The sequence below is a fragment of the Ictidomys tridecemlineatus genome, chromosome 3 (genome assembly GCF_052094955.1).
Source record: "Ictidomys tridecemlineatus isolate mIctTri1 chromosome 3, mIctTri1.hap1, whole genome shotgun sequence".
In the NCBI taxonomy this organism is placed as follows: Eukaryota; Metazoa; Chordata; class Mammalia; order Rodentia; family Sciuridae; genus Ictidomys; species Ictidomys tridecemlineatus.
Window position 1 is genome coordinate 71,234,383 of NC_135479.1, and position 15,619 is coordinate 71,250,001.

A 15,619-nucleotide genomic window follows, 5' to 3' on the forward strand; every position below is an offset into this window, starting at 1 on the left:
GCAGTGTCACGAAATTTAACTTTGTGTATGTTACGGAAACTGGGATCCAGTTGAGGACCTATGTTCTATCCATCCATCCATCCATCCATCTACCCACCCACCCTCCTCAACCCTTAGTGTATAGCCTGGTCTATACAGGATTCCAACCAGTGGGGAAAGTGGATGGGGAGGGCCTGACTCTACATGACAGGATGTACACAGTTATTTCTGCTGACCTCACAGAGTGTTTTAGTCATATGGTCATACCCACCTGGAAGGGAGTCTAGGAAGTGTGTTCTGGGTGGCCATCTCCATAGCTAAAATTGTATTTCTATGAAACAAGAGAAAAGTGGACACATAGGGGGGAAAACTAGAAACCTTGGCAATAAGTTTCCTATGAACATGAACTGTCTGAACAATAGAAGTATTTTGCCCTTTGAAGAGTGAAATTAAATAAAACATTCTGAAGAAACCCTTGGGAAACACTCCTATAACCAATGTACATGTTTCTTTCCAAAGCCCTACATCTATTTGTTAAAAGTACCTGGAAGATTCTTATCTAGTCTTTAACTTCACAAATAGTTAATAATCAACTACCGTGCAAGAAACACTAAAATAAGTTGGATATTTTAAGAAAAACAATGACATATAGAAAACCTTTAGTCATCTCTGAACCTAGATTTTCCATACATTTGAACTTTCAGTGGAAATCTTAGACTTCTTTTGAAATGTTCTATAACTCAGAATTTTCAACAAATCAATCTAATCCTTTCCACAAGGGGGAATAAATATGGTTGTTCTTACATAAAAATGTGGGAATGATTCTGCCTATAAGACTTACTTGTCAACAGACAAGTAAAATATTCTCAGGGATTCTTACATGTGCATGAAGAGTGGCTCAGAAATGCCAGATGACTGACTAATGGGTCACCCAGCTAATGGCCAAAAGCCAGGTCCCCCAGGGAACTCTGCAGTGATTCTATCATGATACATAGTCACCATCTCAGCCTCCTCCTTCAGTCTGTCACCAGCATCTTTTCCTGATAGTTATTCAAACCTGTTTCATAATATTTAAAACTGCTTAGAATCTAGCTTAAAAATGACTTGCTCATGAAGCTCCTTCATCACAAAACCAGCTAAACATACAAACGAACCAAAACAAAAATAACCTTTATGTAAGTGGAGTAGTGGCTAAAGAGGTCAGAAGAGCAACTTCTGGTCAGGGATGGCTGTGGTGCTGTCCACCAGCCAGGTGCTGACAGGATGCCCACCCACACAGGCAAGAGCCTGGGGCTGAGAGACATGGTGAATAAACATGCTAGGGACAGGATAGATGGCAGGCCCACGGGGATGGAACACAAAGGTGATCTGTTTGCACACCATGGGCTTTGGGACTGGGGCCCCAGAGGAGACAACTCCTATTAGGAACATCCTGTGTCTCCATACCTCAGGGACATCTCTGTAACAGCCTAATCCTCAGGAAATTAAGATCTCTGGCAGTTTCCTCAGCCCCTTCAGAACAAGAAGCCTAGGCAGGCTAAAATGGGAACACTAAGACCAGAGGCTCTGGTAAGACTAGACAGGATGCCTCAGCATTAATGATGGTATAATGCCTTATTAAGGGAGGAGGATCTCTGTCTCCAGAGCCTCAGCTTGGTGTGAATGCCACTCTGAAAGCCTTTCTGCAAAGCCCCATCAGGCTGCCATGGCTTCTCAAAGCTTAAACGGTGCTGCTTTGTTCTTGTTCCGCTCCTGAAGTCTGTCAATATCTCCCGATGGCCGAGAGAATCTGTCCTGACACTGAATATGTGCTTTTACCTACCTGGGCTTGTAGAGACAGTGCAGATGTCTGGCCTAACAAATGAGGAAGACAGAGCCAGCCTTCCCTGTCTCCACTCCATTTCCCTCTTTTTCTTTTCTTATTGCTTTTCTGTCTTCCAAGGCACAGCTCCTCTCACTCCCAAGAAAGCTACTCTTTAAAATTCAAGGTTGATGTCAAGGCTATCCTCTGTCCCTTTTATAACTAAGAATAGAAAAATTTGCCTTGAAAAGGAAAAGCACATATGGCTTGGGTTGTGGCTCAGAGGTAGAGCGTTTGCTTAGCATGCATGGGGAACTGGGTTTGATCCTCAGCACCACATAAAAATAAAACTAAAGATATTGTGTACAACTATAACTATAAAAATAATAAATATTAAAAAAAGAAAAGGAAAGGAAAAGCACACATATAAAAAAGGAGCCTCATAGGGGGGCAGACATGCACATGTGGGGAGGAAATCCTACAGGGTTCTTCAGTGATACTCAAAGCTTAGTACACTGTGGATATGTGAATTTCCATTCTAAGTATCCTTCAACAACAGATTAAGAAGCCACCTTTTCTCCTTGACTTACTGCCCAGTGTCAGTTCCAGCATCTACACTGACTACTGACTACTGCCCCAATTCCTATGTAGAGATGGCCGTTTTTTATTATCTTTCCTATTCAAGATGTTTCCTCCTAGGTGGCTAATAGAATTCCATCAGCCTGATACTCTTTTTTAAAAACATACACAATATTTGTTACGAGTAATTACTGATACATACATACTGGGAATTTTATCCCATCATAAAGCCCTAAACCAGAAATCTGAGACATCTCAACTGACCTTCAAGACTAATGGCTGAATGGTATTCAAATAGACTAATGGTGTAGAGTAATGTCTGTATTCAAAAAGGCTATTCAGTCAACATACCATTACTGAGCCAGGATCCTAGCAAAAAGCTGTGATGATACAGCAGCTGGGGGAATCCCATGAGACAGAAGTCCTGAGGTCTTTGCAAAGGCTCTAGTTGGTGCACCACAAAACAGGCTACCACTGACCCAGAAAGTACAATTTTACCCTGACCAGTGTATTCATTGAAGTATCTCCAGAATTGTTGTTCTTAGTTCCATATATGTATTTCAGTGACTCAACCTACTGCCAAATCCAAGGATGATGGTTTTTTTTTTTTCCAATTTATACCAGATTTCTGTTTTCTGGTTTAAAAAAATCACTTTCTAGCCCTTTGTTATTCCTCTTCAATCTCAGCACCAGCCAGAGAAGCTGGTGGTCATTTATGAAGTAATGATTTTTGACTAGTTTGGGATTCTTGCACATATGGTAGTGAACTAAAGCAAATGGGCAGTTGGCTTGTCATTAGGTAGGTGATTTGCTCCTGGGTAGGCACTTCAAAGCATGTGTGATTCCAATTACATATTACTACATGCCATGGATCTTCTGGGTCACTATTCAATTAATAATTGAATAATTGAATGTTGTTATGAATAGTAAAAGTCTACTATGTTGTTATTTGTAATAAATAATGTATAAGTCATGATTATGGTTATTCACATTTAGCAGGAACCTAATACCTAACTCTTCTACCCACTGAACACTTAAGAATGCAATCTGGAGGCTCCACCTTCTCTGAGCCTCTGAGGAGAGAGTAGTGAAAACAGTTTGTCACCAATAACCCTCCTTTTGAGTCAGAGAGGGACTTTCCAATTACCAATTACATGGGCACTGTGGAATCTAATTTCCATCCTTAATTATATCATTGTGGAAAAAGAAAACTATTGGGGAAATGATTTTTTTAAAAAAATTTTGAAGTTGTAGATGGATGGAATGCCTTTATTTTGTTTATTTTTATGTGGTGCTGAGGATTGAACCCAATGCCTCACACATGCTAGGTAAACATTCTGCCACTGAGCTACAGCCCCAGCCCAAGGAAATGATTTTTTACATTGGAAAATAACACATTAAACTTATAGTCATGACTTATATAAGAAATCCAAGTTTAATGTTCTCTGTCCACCAAAAAGCAGAGTATGACATAAGAAAAGTTAAAATAATAACAGTGTGGTAATCAAAGGGGTTACCAAGGCAATATGTCATTAAGGGTCAAGAGTAGCAGAGAAACAAAGAACTGTGACTAGAGAGAAAGAAGAGACAAGATCAGTATGCATGGCAGTTGCAGACAGGAATTACCTCAGGTACAGTGAGAATGTTGGGAGTGCAGGCGATTCCTAGTAGGGGATTTGGTCTAAGTAAAAGGAGTTATGTGTGATGTAGCCACTGGTCACATTTCCATATGCCCCTGACCAATGCCATACCAAGGAAGAGCACATCACACTCTAATCAGCCTCTGAGCTTTCAATCAGGTACATCTATCCCCTATGATGCTCTTCTCTCATGCTCATCTAGCTGGACAGAGTGCAACTGTCACCACCACCACCCCCAAAATTAGTGAGGACTTGAGATATTCTGGGTATTTTGCTAGGGATGCAGACTCTTTCAAGAGTTTTCTGGTCATCTTTAAGCAAAAGCCATTTTCTCTGTGCAGTATTCCTTTATCTCTGTCTGCCCAATAAGTCTGATTCCTTCCTTTATTCTCTTCTCACAGACTTTGCACGTATACCTATTTTATGAAATGCATACATTGCATCATTAATTATTTATATGTCTATCATGGCAATCCATGACCAAAGTAATTTCCATGGAGGCCTGGACTTGAATCTTATACATCTTTGTTTCTCTGCTGCCTAACTTAATATCTAGACAACGGATGAGTCTCCATCAGTCTCTTTCTCTGTTCTGTCTAGTTTGTTGCACCACTTACAATGAGTGATCCTAAGTAACCTTTCCTAGCCTCAGATTCCTCCCATGTAAGAGAATTAGAAAAACTTCCACTTCATGAGCTCCCTGACATGTTTCACAGAGTAATACCTGGCATATGAGTGAGCCTCCATTGTTAACTATGATCATTGTTAGTTGCTGACTCGGAAGCAATGACAAAAAAATTCTGGGATCATTCTATGTCATGGAACCAAATCAACAATATAAACTCTAAGAATCAAATGATACAAGGGCAAAGGTCTCAAATGATTAAGTACAATAATCAGAAAGCACTAACTCAAAGTAGGCAAAAATGTACCAAGTTCACAAAAAGCCTTTGTCTCCTAGCCATACAATGACCACCAAAGGTGCGGGATCTTAACAACCATGCACTTATTTCTACTACCTTACTTCAATGTGTCTGCATGAAATGAACTGCACGTCGCTATATACAGTACTTCAACCACGGTGATTTTGTTAACAAAGGAATATTGTAAAATTGACATAGGGCTTAAGCAGCAAAGGAGAAGGTGTGTCTTAAAGTGTAATTAACTTTATGGACGTTTCAAAGGTCTCCAGGTTCAGTGTGGTAATTATTTTAAATAGTTAAAAGCATGCTCTACGAAAGCCCTAAGTGGTCACGTGATTCAAGGTGACCTGGCTGGCTCTGGCTTAAGGCCTCCAGTATAGCACTAATTACCCAGGTGCAAAGAAAATCTTAAAATCAGTTCTGGAAACAAACTGCCTAAATTCATTTGTAACTTTTAAAGCACTATATAAAGCATGGAAATGAATCTTAAGTACTAAGAATTTCTGATTTAGACAATGAGTAGATCCCACAAAGTTGTAAAACACGCCAGAGTGGAAGCAATTTCTTTATTCTCTAAGAGATCTACACATTGTTTCCATTTTTTTCTATTGCTTATATGCTTAAAAGCTAATTTTAAAGAAGTAAACAGGTCTAGGCTGAATGCAGTATTTACATATCAAGCCTTTGTTCTGACTTATGTAAGGAAACTGAGGAAGCACCATGACAAGACACAATGGACTAGAATAAAGAGGACCAATTTTAATCCAGGAAACAGTTCTGACTCAGCAGTAGCAGACCCCGATGAGAACCATTATTCCAAAGCATGACATGAAGCATTCCAGGATCTGTAGCTGAGCAGCACAGGAGTAAAATGGGCCTTGTTAAATTTCGTAAATTCAATGCATGATGCTGATCTGCCACATATTTAAAAGTTTTTAATCTCAGCACTGACAAACACTCTGGTAACATAAATACCCTCAGGAGGAGTGTTCACTCCTTCAAGCCATGGTAAATCACTACCTAATGTAAAGGACAATCTAAGCAGGGAGAGGTAGCCAAATTAACAGAAAAAAAACAAGGTCAGTTACAGAGAGTAAAACATCTCAGGTGGCAGTTACCAACAGTCTTGGATTTAGCATCTCAAATGGCCCTTAAAACCATTCAATTTTGCAGTGGAAAGGTTGGTTTTCCATGCTTCCTTCCATTGGAACTAACTTGTGCAGATAACCAAATGTACTTAGTAATACACCAACTTTTGTTCAAATTAGAGACCAAGATCTATTAAAGTGTACTGAAGTTCTTTTTTAAATTGAAGACTATTAACAATATTTAGTGTATAAGATATAATAGCAAACTACAGGGACAAAGTCCCTATCTGCTTTGTCTATGAGAGTATTCCCTAACCCTCTAACCCTAACACCCAACCCTAACCCTAAACCCTAATCCTAACCCTAAACTCTAAAACCTAACCCCAACCCTAACCCCCAACCCTAACCCTAACCCTAAATCCTAAACCCTAACCCTAACCCCTAAACTCTATCCCCTAAACCCTAACTAACACTAACACCCTAACCTTAACCCTAACCCTAACCACCCCAACCCTAACCCCAACCCTACCCCTATCCCTAACCCTAAACCCTAACAACTCTAACCCTAAACCTTAAACCCTAACCCTGAACCCTAACAACCCTAACCTGAAACCCTAACCTCTAACCCCAAACCCTAACCCCTAACCCTAAACCCAAACCCTAACCCCAAACCCAAACCCATAACCCCTAACCAACCCCAACCCCTAAACCCTAACCCTAAAACCTAATCTCACCCCTCACCCTCACCCTAAACTTAACTCTAACCAACCCTAACCCTAACCCTAACCCTAAACCCTAAACCTAACCCTAACCACCAAAACCACCCTAACCCTAAAAACCCTAACCCTAAACCCCTAACCCCAACCCTAACCCCGAACCCTAAAACTAACCCTAAACACGACCCCTGACCCTAACCCCTAACACTAACCCTAACAATAACCCTAACCCTAAAACCCTAACCCTAAAACTCTCACCCTCATCCCTCAACCCAAAACCCTAACCCCTACACCTTCACCCTAAACCCTAAACCTAACCCTAACCCCAAACCCTCACTCCTCACCCTAAACCCTAAACCCAACCCCAACCCTAAGCCCTAGCCCCAGCCCCTAACCCCTAGCCCTAACCCCAACCCCAACCCCTAACCCTAGCCCCAACCCCTAACCCTAACTCTAACCCTAACCTTCTAACCCTAACACCCTAACCCTAACCTTAACCCTAACCCCAACCCTACCCCTAAACCCTAACAACCTAACCCTAAACCATAACAACCCTAAACCCTAACCCTAACAACCCTAAACCCTAACCCCACCCCTCACCCTAACCCTAACCAACCCTAACCCTAACCCTAAACCCTAACCCCCTAACCCTAACCCTAACCCCAACCCCTAACCCCCAACCCTAACCCTAACCACCCTAACCCTAACCCTAACCACCCTAACCCTAACCACCCTAACTCTAACCTTAACCCTAAACCCTCACCCCCACCCTAACCCCTAAACCCAACCCCTAACCCTAACCCTAACCCTCTAACCCTAATCAACCCTAAACCCTAACCCTAAACCTAACACCCTAACCCTAACCCCCACCCCCTAACCCTTAACCCTTAACCCCTAACCCTAACAATTTTCTCCATTAAATTTCCTCCTGATCAATAAAGATAATTAGAAATGCAATCTCGCATAGGCTTAAGACAAAAATAAAACCAATACAATTTTATGAAAAGTCTACTTACCTCTACATAACTCTTCACAAAAGGGTCCCAAACTCCAGGAGTTTTAATCAATCCACAAATATTTACAGATGTCTTTCAGCTGTCACTGGGCATACTTTGAGTTGCTGAACTGTATGCATAATCATTTTCATCTGCCCAAAGATAAAAAAATTTTTAAAGTCATTTGGTGAAGGCCCAGAGTTCAATACCCAGCATCACAAAAAAACAAAAAAGAGAGAGAAAAGTCGTTTAGTATTGAGAACTTCTGTTAAGACAATAGTAAACTGAGCTATTGTTAAAAGAATAATACATCATGCTCAAGTGGGATCTACTCTAGGAATGCAAGGTTGGCTTAACAACTGAAAATCTATTAATGTAAATAAAGATCTACTGATCTAAACCAAATCAGAAGACCAAAGAACAAAAACTACTTGATCATCTTGTGACCATGGACAATCTAGGAACTTTCCACAATCTGATTAAACAGTATCTATGAAAAACCCACAGTAAACATGAAATTTAATAGTGATAGATTGGATGCTTTTTTCCCTAAAATCAAGAACGAGATAAGAATGTCCCCTCTCACGATTTCTATTCATTATACTGGAGGTTTTAGCTAGGGCTTTCAGCAAATTATAGAAAAGACATCTAGACTGAAAAGGAAAACTATATTTTCTGTCTAGAAAATTCTAAAATTCCATTAAAATTTATTAGAATTAATAAATGAATTCATCAATGTTGCCAGGTACAAGATAAATACAAAAAATGAATTTACAATGAAGAAGCAAACAATGAAATTAGGAAAACAATGCCATTTGTAAAAGCATCAAAAACTAAAAATAAAAGGTGTAAGTTTTACGAAAGAGATGAAAAGTTCCATCTGAAAAGTAATATTGTTGAAACAAATTTCAAAAGACCTAAATAAACATAAAGACACCTCAGATACACAGGTTGGAAGACCACTATTGTTAAACTAGTCTCAGAGTCCTATAATTCTTATCAAAACCACAGGTAATCTTTTTGTATAAATGGACAAGCTAACTATAATTTATATGAAAATCCCAGGGACTGAGAATAGAATAAAAAATTTTTTAAAAGAACAAAGTTGGAAGATTCATACCATGATTTTACAAATTCATTACAAAGCTACAGTAAGCAAGACAGTATGATATAGGTGTAAGGAGGAAAATACATAGATCAATGACAGAAAATTGAGTGTAGAGAAACAACACCTTCATGTTTATGGTATCTGATTTTCAAGAAGGGTACCAAGACAATTCAGTAAGAAAATACTTGTTTTCAACAACTATGTTGGCACAACTGGACATTCACATGCATAATAATTTAGTTAGATTGTTTCCTAAGTCATATCACACACAAGAGTTAACTCAAAATAGATTAAAGACCTAAATGCTAAAGTTAAAATTATAAAACTCTTGTAAGTGAAAATCTTTGTGTCTTTGAAGTGGGCAATGGTTTCTTGGATATGCCATCAAAACCACAAGCAACAAAAGCAAAAGCACATAACTGGACTTCATCAAAATAAAAAAAAAAATGTGTGTTTCAAAGGAAATCAGCAAGAAAGTAAAAAGGCAAACTACAGAATAGGAGAAAATATCTCCTATTAAGAGACTTCTGTCTAGAACATATAAAGAACTCATGACCCAATAACTAAAAATTAATGGTTTAATCAAAGTATATGCAAAGATAAAAATTTCTCCAAAGGCATAAAAATGGCCCACAGGCACATAAAAAGAGCTCAACATAATTAGTCCCTATAGAAATGCATATTAAAATCACAGATACCATGGACTTTAGTACCCTTCCATTGATAATGGTGGTAATTTAAAAAAGTGCAGCTATTTTGGAAAACAATCTAGTGCTCCTTCCAAAGGTTAAACATAGTTATATAATCCAGAAATCTCAGTCTTAGGAACATATTCAAGAAAAATAAAACTGTACATAAATATTCACAGCAATATTATTCAAAAAGTAGAAACCACCCAAATGTCTATCAATTGATAAACGTGGAATGGTTAAATGTGGTATCTCTATACAATGGCATGTTATTCAACAACAAAAAGGAATGAAATACAGTTACTTGCAACCTTAAAATCATTATGCTAAGTGAGCACATATTGTACAGATGGTTCCACTTGCATGAGATTCCCAGAATAAATAAATCTCTAAAGACAGAAAGTAGATTAGTGGTTGCCTAGAAGCTTATGAAGAAATGGAGAGTTCAGGGTTTCTTTCTGAGGTGATGAAAATGTTCCAAATTTAATTGTGGTGAAGATTACTGGGCAACTCTATAAATATATTAAAAACTATATGCTTTAAGTGGGTATATTTATGTGGCATATAAACTATATTCTCAATTTTCAATAAAGCTATTATTTTTTTAAAATATGATACCACTATACCCAATAAACTAACAGATATAAAAAAATTCTGAAATTAACAAATGTTAAGGAACATATTGACAAAAGAAAACCCTAATCAGATTACCAGTGGAATATAAATTGGCACTACTTTGGAAAGAGTTTAGCATATTATATATTGCCATGAGTTTTGTTGCCCAAAGACACACTATGATTACTGGCTTGGGCCTCAGTGTGGTACTATGGGAGATGGAAACAGTGGGGGATGGAGCTTTGTGGGAGGTCCTCAGGTCCTCAGGCTAATTCTCATGTAGCCTCCTGTGTTCTCACGAGAGGATTGTTAGAACAGAAACAGACTGGCTCCACCCTCCTTTTCCGTGGCACTCATATTCAAGATGTGACCACTTGCTTCTACCTACTGTAGAGCCACCCAATCTTGGACACTGAATCTCCAAAACTATGAACTTAAATAAACCTCTTCTCTGTGTAAAGTTAGCTTCCTAAGGTATTTCATACAGTGACAAAGATGCATATACTTTATGACAATTCTACTCCTAGCAATGCATGCTTATGAAGGGTTAATTTCAAAGCAGCATTAAACTATAATACACTAAAGGCCATCAATAACAGAAAGAATAATTAGTGCGATGACATACATTTTTTAGCAGTAAAAATAAACTAGAGTTATATTCAACAATACAACTGTCTTAAACCAATGTTGAATAAAATATGCAAGGCCCAAAAAATAAACACAGTAAAAAAATTATATATAGCCAAGAAATTCATATATAAGCAAAACCAATTTTGTTTACCATTGAAAGAAAAGCAAGAGAATGAAAACCCTAAAAGACCTTACAATGATTTTTGTGATACAGAATGGGATGAAGTATGATCAGGAAAGCATACATAGAAAACTTTTACATTAAGGTGACAGCAATGCTGTGTTCCTTAATCTGGATAGTAGTTAGAGGAATGCAACTTTAAATTTATGCATTACAGCACTCATTTATTTCATATGTTTTTCTTGTCTACATTATATTCCATAACATTAAGGTTTAAACAGCAACAACTAGTAGAAGCACAACATAATACCACAATAAAAACAGGTGTTGATATTCTTTTCTAAGTGAACCAATATGGACTCCATATTGCTCCATACAGTATCTCACCTTCATCTCTTGTAGCCAGAGAACAAAATGTCAGTTGCATAAAAGTACTGAATCTAGTCATGAGAGTGACAGTCTAAATGTCATATTACAATTGCTTTAGTCAAATATTTGCTCAAGATTTTTCTAACCATGTGTAATAAAAAAAAGTAAATAATGATTGTAAAACTCACCTAATAAATTAATATCAACAAGCCTTTTTAAAAGGAAAATTTATACCAGAAATGACAGTAAGGTTAAAATAGAGGAAAAAAGAAAATTATATCAGAAATGATAGCAAAGTTAAAAGAAATAGAAGACAAGCACGTGACATCAAAAGATGGCTTAATCTAAATAAGAAGATACAGCATAAAATATACCTGAAAAAACTTAGAACAATTAAAAAGCAAGAGATGAAAAGCCAAATGACATAGGCTGAACAGGCAGCTGATATAGAAGGTTTAAAGTATTATGAATCAGGTGCCAGGGCAGGTTTCAAAGAATCTTAAAGGACAGAGGGTATGATAGATGAAGAAACTGCAAAAATGTCACAAGATTAACATTAGGGCCTTCGAGAAGAATCTTGGGAGACAAGAAGAGGTAACACAAGAAGGAGGATGGGAACCGAGATTGGTGAAATCTACATGCCTAGGGACAAAAGAAATATTACTTACTACATAAGGATAATAAGGAAATAGTGTTTATCACCTATAAGGTGATAAATACCAGGGCTAAAATTGGGATGAAGGATGTGAAAATAGAAAAGACTTAATTCTAGAGAAGCTATGGAGGAAAACTACACAAGGGAAAGAAAAGTGCAGAGAATCATGTAGCTTCAAAGAATGTATATCTGGGAGTAGGAGAGGATGATATCACCGAGAAAGGGAAGTCAGCCTGAGAACTGAGTGCTCAATTTTTGGTATGGCCAGTAAATCAAAAAAATTGCATTATAACCTTTGTACAGAAATTACTTTTTATCTTGCCATATTCTTTAAACGTTATTCTGGGGAACAATAATATGGAACAAACTAAACTCTACTCTAAACACACAAGAAGAAGAGTTTATTACATGCAATAATGGCTGCTAAAGAAAATTTATAACCTTTCTCATAAATTCAAAGACTCTCTCCTAGATCAAACTCCAACCAGCTCCTCTAAGCCTAGTCCCTCTTTGGACTATGCCCCAATCCTGGCCTACCTATAAAGACTTTAAGAAACACTATTTCTTCTTTTTTAAAAAATATTTTTTAGTTATAGATGGATGCAATATCTTTATTTCATTTTATTTATTTTTATGTGGTGCTGAGGATTGAACCCAGTGTCTCACATGTGTGAGGCAAGTGCTCTGCCACTGAGCCACAACCCCAGCCCCAAGAAACACTAAGATAATTTCTAATGCGAGGCTATATCCCTAGGATAACGTTAGGGCTCCTTAAAGGGTATACTCAAGGCTGCCTAAAGAATTTAGTTTGTTCTAGCCAACACTTCTAAAGATAGGGCTCCTGACTCTCTGTGGGAGAGTATATGCCTCACTTGCATAAACCCAGTTAGTAAATCCAGATGGGTTTCACATGGACTACCCTTCTTTAGAATTTTTCACTTTTCTTACTCTACTCAAGGCACTGTCATCCCCCCCACTTTTCTATTTAAGACACTGAATCGCCTCTATACAAATGGAGCTTAGCTCTTAATTTACTGAATGTGTTTTTACCACTGAGGTCCAGCTGTTTGCCTGTGACCAAAATTTTAAAAATCATTAAAATGGTCATGAATTTAGCAATGAATCATCTCATTTATGACCTAAAAGTTTTATGATATATCAGAAATATCATAAAGGATGATCAAGAATTTATCTGAATGAAGTTAGTAGATAGATTACTAGATTACTCCTTAAGATCCCTTCTGCTCTTCAGTCTCTTCACCATAAGAAAATAATTTATTCATATTCACTCACCAAGCTTTGACAATTCAGCTTTCTTTTTGGACCATGTATAATACTGCAAAAGCCCTTTGTAGGCCTGAACAAGGTTGATTAATATTTCCTGGGAAGATGATTTTTCACCATATCTCCATGTCTCTGCCTGACTTAGATTTCTGTTTGCATCCTCAAGCATTCCATGATGCATAAGGTACAATGCATGTTGTAAGGAGATCTGCACCAGTAATAAGAAAAAGCCCACTGTCACTGAAGTCATTAAGATAACCATTACTCAAAAAACACAGTAAATATATGATGGACTAAGTCCTTGATTGGATATGAAAGATAAGACACTGTCCCTGTCATCAACAATTTCAACCTAACAAAGAAGACAGATGAAATGACACTATGTAAATGAAAGCTAAATTATGTAAACTTACAAAGAGAAGACAGTACAATAGTGAAAAAAACAACAATAAAAAACAGGGGTTTTTAAGACAGTGACCTGGCTCATATGCCAATTAAATGCTAAATAAATCTGAATAACTAATTCGTCCTTTTGTCTGACCTGTTTTATGAGGCAATTCTTAATCCTTCAGAAGGGTGTTGTTAGGATTAAATGAGATTTAATATTAATTTAAAAAATTAAATGAGATTTAACTTTTGCATACTACTAATTCCTAGTTTGGACTACAGTAGACAACCAATAATATAACTATTTTAAATATATTAAATCAGCTCAAAAGAAAACACCTTAACAGGGAGTGTTGGAGAATGATGTCAATTCCAATGGAAAGGAAAGTGCATGCTTCCACTTATCTAAAACATCTAGAATGGGCATATTCATAAAAACAGAAAAGATATTAGAGACTGTCAGTAGCATGGGGAGGAGGAGAAAATGGGAAACTATTGCTTAATAAATATAAAGATTCTATTTGGAGTGATGGAAATGTTTTAGAAATAGTGGTGATAGTTTACAACATGGTGAATATAGTTAATACCACAGAACTGTATACTTACAATGGTTAAGATAGCATGGTCCATTATATACAATCACAATTTAAAATTCCAGAAAACAGGAAAAGTAAAAACAAAACAAAATTTAAAACTAGCTACAAAGTAAATATTTTAGGCTTTGCATGGAACATGACTTCTTCATAATTACTCATTTTCATTAAAAAACAGCTATTGACAATATGGAAATGATGTGTGTGGCTGTATTCCAGTAAAACCTTATGGCCTTGAAAAATAATTAAAAGCAAATTATAAAATTTTATTGAAAAGTGTTCTGTTAGTTAGAGAGAGAGAGAGAGACAGAGAGAGAGAGAGAGAGAGAGAGAGAGAGAGAGAGAGATAATCTTGGAAATGTCTCAGCCCTTTTGGTAATACTTTTAATAAAACATTAACTTGGAGACAAGGTTCAATGCAAATAGGAATTAAAATGTTTTTACACATTCAAATTCCCCACTTGTTTCGCTTTTTCCAAAAATACCAACTCAGCACAAATAACTTGGGCAAACAGTAGAAGCACAACTTCAACATCTGATGGACTGGTTTTGGCAACCAGAGATAAACAAAGAGGAGGTATTTCCCATCAGACAACATGGAAGGTGATCAGAAACGAAGGAATGGCTGGCACAACACTGCTTTCTTTCTTATTTATCCCAGTATCTTACCCTTTCTTCATTATTGTTTACTTTACACTGATATAAACAATTCAGAAAACAATATGAACACTGGAAATATAAGTTCACAAAGTCTATATTCTTACCTTTACATAATTCAGGACACCAATATTTTTCATCCGGTCAGCAAAGGTATTGAAAGTCTCCACATTGCTTTTGGGGTGATAAAAGAGAATTTCACTTCCAAGCCTCCAAATAACCTGTCAAAGCATAAATTATTACCCAATGTAAAGTCCAACCCTGCCTTTATTCTATTTTTCCTGTAAGTTTTGTTTTTCTGGTTACATATAAAAACAACCTAAAATTCCTTTCCCTAGATATCATAATTGTCTATGTTATCGTACTTTACCCAGTAAAAATAACGTTAGATCTCACATGACAAAATCTTTTCAATACTAGTTTTTAAATTCTAGGTAAGTATAACAGTGCCATTACTAGATTAGCAGTCTAAAAGAGGAAGAGGCAGTTAAGATATTATTAAGTATAAAACTTAATTAGTATAGGATGAATAAGTCAGAAACTAGGTTTTGGTAATATTGGCTTCTTAACTGGTCTCAACCTCATCTTTATTCTCAGCAAAATGAGTGCAACAGACTAGTTTCTTAAGATCTTATCAATATTGAGTATATTTATTCCAATATTTACAACACAAATTTAAGAACTGTCATCAAATATAAACAAATTTTAACAAAAAAATTTTCTCTTCAGATCACCAATCCTGGTGAAAGAACTTGGGAGTTCTTTTTTCAAGGAAGCAAATGCCTATTTC

At 37.0% G+C, this 15,619-nt stretch overlaps 1 pseudogene across 1 annotated transcript in view; it reads right to left on the reverse strand.

The window, feature by feature from the left end:
* LOC110597373 (HEAT repeat-containing protein 5B-like) overlaps nt 1-15,619 on the reverse strand; it is a 45,899-nt pseudogene that overhangs the window by 23,553 nt on the left and 6,727 nt on the right. The gene's annotated exons all lie outside the window — the stretch shown is intronic.